Source organism: Octopus bimaculoides, chromosome 2, assembly GCF_001194135.2.
Source record: "Octopus bimaculoides isolate UCB-OBI-ISO-001 chromosome 2, ASM119413v2, whole genome shotgun sequence".
Taxonomy (NCBI): Eukaryota; Metazoa; Mollusca; class Cephalopoda; order Octopoda; family Octopodidae; genus Octopus; species Octopus bimaculoides.
The window spans coordinates 189,802,359-189,807,341 of record NC_068982.1 but is presented as its reverse complement, the minus strand read 5'-3'; the positions used below and the strand labels follow the sequence as shown (position 1 = coordinate 189,807,341).

The following is a 4,983-nucleotide window of genomic DNA, read 5'->3' as shown; positions in this document are numbered from 1 at the left end:
GGAAACAACAAAGAACAACTACAAACGTTGCTGCTTGAAAAGCTTGCTTACTTCTCTAACCAAAGTCAGCTGAGCTGATGGCGGCGTCAAAGAAGGGAGAGAGAGAGAGAGAGAGGGAGAGAGAGAGAGAGGGGGAGAGAGAGAGAGGGAGAGAGAGAGAGAGGTGCTGAGAGAGAGGTGCTGAGAGGGAGGTGCTGAGAGAGAGGTGCTGAGAGAGAGAGACAGACAGACAGACAGACAAAGGGAGAGAAAGAGAGATGGGGAAGAGAGGAACCATTTCATGCCTCGTAGTAAGCTAGCTTGAAACACAAATGAACCAACTTAGGAGTTTACCGAGAGAAACACTCAGCCCATTGTTCGTGCCCCAAGGTACCTACATCAGCAACGTTTTGAAAACCTCTTTCTTTATTCTCTTTCATCATTTCCATGTCTTTTATTTTATTCGATATTTTCTCGTTTATTTATTGTTTATTTCTATATACTTTATTTTCATCCTCCCATCATGGCGGGCTTCAAAGTCTCCCCACGTCCGTTCCTTTCATTTACTTTCCAATTTTCTCTTTAATTCTTCATCCATTTACCTTCCTTTTTTTTCTTCTTTCTGGTTGTCTTTGGTTTTATTATGTTTTATTTTATTTTACTTTGTTTCATGTTTTATTTCTTATGACGTTTCTTCTAATAACCTCTTCATGGTCTTGCTTTTCTCACCAACTTCTGAAGTCCTCAAACATTCTCTCTTCTTCTCATTCACTCCCTTTTTATTCTTTCTTTCCTTCCTTGTATTTTTTCTTTCTCGCGCCTTTTTACTCAGATTTCTTTCTTGTAAAAATCTTTCAATTGAAATTAAGTTGCTTCATTAACCGTGAAACATATCCCTGCAATTTTTTTTTCCGGGGCCAAAACGGATGTGTTTTATTGTTTCGTATTCCTCCCCTTACTCCCCTTTTTACTTTCCTTCTTCTCACTCTGCATCCTCCTACCATTCTACATTTACCCCCCCTCCCTCACTCTGTAATCCTTCCCTTCTTTCTCTCTACGTCCACTACATCATTCGCTCTTCTTTCATCCTGGCAGCCATGTTTGCTATGAATTGCTGCTGGTTCAATGTCACTTAATGGCCGTTCAATATGGTGTCTTATACCAAAAGTAAATGGAATTATGTATTATATATTATATATTTCTTATTGTTTATTATTTACTTGCTCCAATCATTGGACTGCGGCCATGCTGAGTCACCGCCTTGAAAAACTTTTAGTCGAAAGAATCGACCCTAGTACATTTTTTAAAACCTGGTTCTTAATCCATCTGTCTTTTATGCTGAACCGCTAAGTTACAGAGACGTAAACAAACCAACACTGGTTGTCAACCAGTGGTGGGCGACAAACACAGACACAAAGAGACACACACACATACATATAGATACATATAATGGTCTTCTTTCAGTTTCTCTCCACTAAATCTACTCACAAGGCATTGGTTGGTTCGAGACAATAGTAGAAGGCACTTGCCGAAGAAGCCACGCAGTGGAATTGAAACTGGAACCATGTGGTTGGTTGGGAAGCAAACTTCTCACTACACAGCCACGCCTGTGCGTATATTTATTTCTTTATTGCCCACAGGGGCTAAACATAGAGGGGACAAACAAAGAGATTAAGCCGATTACATCGATCCCAGTGCGTAACTGGTACTTATTTAATTGACCCCAAAAGGATGAAAGGCAAAGTCGACCTCGGCGGAATTTGAACTCAGAACATAACGGCAGACGAAATACAGCTAAGCATTTCGCCCGACGTGCTAACGCTTCTGCCAGCTAGCCTGTGCGTATATTAACAAGGTTTTAAGGGTCGCAGACGGTAGCACCGTATTTTATAGCAACTCAACTAAACGACAACGTATTACAGACGAAAATGCGTCTCGTTATGTGGCTCAGTTCACTTAGCTGTTAGTAGGGACCGCAGGATAGCACAATTTATCCCTTTAAGCTATAGTCGTTTCACAGAATTTACGATTAATTATTTAATTTGTAGAGCAAAGTTTCAAACTGACGAAGATCGTACTGAAGCTCGAAACGGAAAGAAATTTAAGATATTCATGAACAGTGCACATTTCTACGCAAGTGTTTTCTTCGCCACCATTCAAAAACACAATTCTGCTTTCGTTTACCACAACAGGAATCTTCATCTAGTCAGGCTGAGGTCAATATGCGTTCCAGCGGTGACCATCCTTTAATTGTTTTTATCAAACCCAATATATCTAGAAATGCAATTATTCCTTTTTAAGACGACAGATTGTTATTTGTGTGAGAGAGTCAGCTGTTATTTCTAGAAAGTTGGACTACTTAGCAGAGACTTAGTTATTGACCCACTTAGAGCTTCCACGTCGAGGTTTTGTAGCTAGAGGAATAGAGTGAAGCCGCATGATTAGTGTATTCGTCTCTCATGAGTTCGATTCCTGGCGGCGCGTTGGATCTTTGAGGAAAACACGTTGTTCCAGTCCACTAAGCTAGCAAGAATGAGCTGTACCTGTAATTCAAAGGGGTCAGCCTTGTCACATTCTGTGTCACGCTGAATCTCCCTGAGAACTACGTTAAGGGTACGCGTGTCTGTAGAGGGCTCAGTCACTTGCACATTAATTCCACGAGCTGGCTGTGCCGTTGATCGGATCAGGTGAAACCCTCGTCATCGTGACCGACAGTGTCAGATTAATATAAACGTCTTTGCAAGAGATGAATACAATAAAACTCCAATCACTGACACCTTGCTCTGCTGGATGAGACGTTATCGAGTCGACCATTTTGTCCTGTTATTCATTTATCTACATTTTATTTATTATCCAATTTGCAAAGATAAATACAAGACTTTCAGCAAATACTTCTCGATTTCCGTGCAATTTTTTTAGATGTTTGGTCTGAAGGTCACCTGAGATTGATAATGTTAATGCTCTTCTTGAACGTTTGTATGTCAACACATGAGAGCATGGAGTGGAAACTCCAGAGGGCCGATCGATGTTCGGTGGATGAAGGACTTGCCGTAGGGATTACTGCAGTGGTTAACGATTTGGACACAATAAGGGAAAGCGAGAAGTGTACTGAGAACGGCTGAGCGGATGTTACATGAGCGGGACCGGATCCATTGAACAAAGGCCATTATTGTTGCAATAGAAAAGACAGAGAGAGGAGGCGGTAGCAGGGATGATTAGACATTCTGGAGACGGCTATATAAAGACATTGAAAATGACCAGATAATATGAATAGAATAAATGGGAAAATAAATAAAGGTGAGATTTTAACCTGACCAATTAACCCATTAAGTCCCACTGCCCTATAAATAGGACACGAAATGAGAACATTCAATAAGTTATATCACATTGGCTCCGTGTCCTATTTATAGGACACCAAGTATTTCCATTTCTACTTGAAGTAAAGGAGTTTTAATAATTATTTTTTTTCAATTTAACCTATTTTCAATTATCTGTAAAAAATTAAAAGTAATATTCAGAAATTTAAGTACTCTGAGACTTAATGGGTTAAGGTAATACCACAAAATTCTGTAATAATATTTAAAGAATTTCGCTGCTATTTATAATCCATGCCATTCTCTATCGAAAGTTCATTATTCATAAATTCTGCAAATGGTTTCAACTACAATTTGCTTGTTTGCAATATATAAAAATACTGTTTCTTAGTTATCAATTTCTATTTCTATTTTTATCTCATTTCCCTTATTAGAATACAAATGAATAGAAAATGAGGGAAAGTATTACTCTGACTTATATATTGTATTCTCACAGAAATCTCGTTATCTCTCGTTTGAAATCCTTTCTAATTTAACACAATCTTTTCGTCATGTTTATTTTTAAGAATCGTTTTGTTTTTCATACTTTACTTTTGTTTTGTAATTTTTACTTCTTTTTTTCTTTCATATAATTAAATTTTTCTATTCCTTATTCTTTATGTTTTCATTTCTTTAGCTACAGCAGTCAAAAAATATAAATTCCATGTTATGAATACAAAGACACCAGTGCTTTCCTAAGGCCTCTGTTGGTCAGGCTTATCTGCCTCTGGACAGATTCTCTGGTTATTTGGAAAGTGATTGTAAAACTAGGCTAACAGAAGGACCCTTAGTGTCTGGCTTTCAAGTGAAACTTTTTATTTGTTACAAAGCAAATATCATGAGTTCCAGTAACATAAAGAGAACCATCTTCATAAACAGAGAGCGAAGTACAGACGGACAAATAGGTCGACAGATAGACAGAAAGATAGACAGACAAATAAATATACAGAAAGATAGACGGACGGAAAGATAAAATAGAGAGATACACACATACACACAGACAGAAAAATAAGATAGATAGATAGATAGATAGATAGATAGATAGATAGATAGATAGATGGATGAATCGATGAATGGATGGATGGATGGATGGATAGATAGATAGATAGATAGATAGATAGATAGATAGATAGATAGATAGATAGATAGATAGATGGACAAGTAGGAAGCCTGGCAGGAAGTAGATATAGTAAAGTCTCGGGGCCTTCGATTACAAGTCTACAATCGATACCCTTACAAAATAACTGCAGAGTATTTTTGTGGCGAGTAAAGAAGACAGACTGTAAGGAGATTAATGAAGAATACAGCCACGACAATGAGATATGATAAGAGCGATATGTTTGGAAAATAGAAAAAGTTAAAAGAAATGAAAACTAGAAACAGAGGAAAATGGCGGAAAACGGAAATGAAAACATTTGTAAATATAAAGACAATGACGATGCAAACAGACTTGCTATAATGGAGGGTGAGTTTTTTTTGTGTTTGTGTATTTGTGAGTTTATGTGTGTGTGTGAGTGAGCACGAATACGTGTGTGTAGTTATGTTTCAATGCATATACATAAATATATGAATACATGTATGTATTCTCATATATATGCATACATATATATAAATAGAAATATATATATATAATATATGTCTGTGTATATAT

At 37.4% G+C, this 4,983-nt stretch overlaps 1 protein-coding gene across 1 annotated transcript in view; it reads right to left on the bottom strand.

Annotated features, from left to right (window-relative positions):
* The window catches only part of LOC128247091 (circadian locomoter output cycles protein kaput-like), a gene marked incomplete at its 5' end in the record, with an annotated part of 44,079 nt that overhangs the window by 6,777 nt on the left and 32,319 nt on the right, over window positions 1-4,983 (bottom strand). The gene's annotated exons all lie outside the window — the stretch shown is intronic.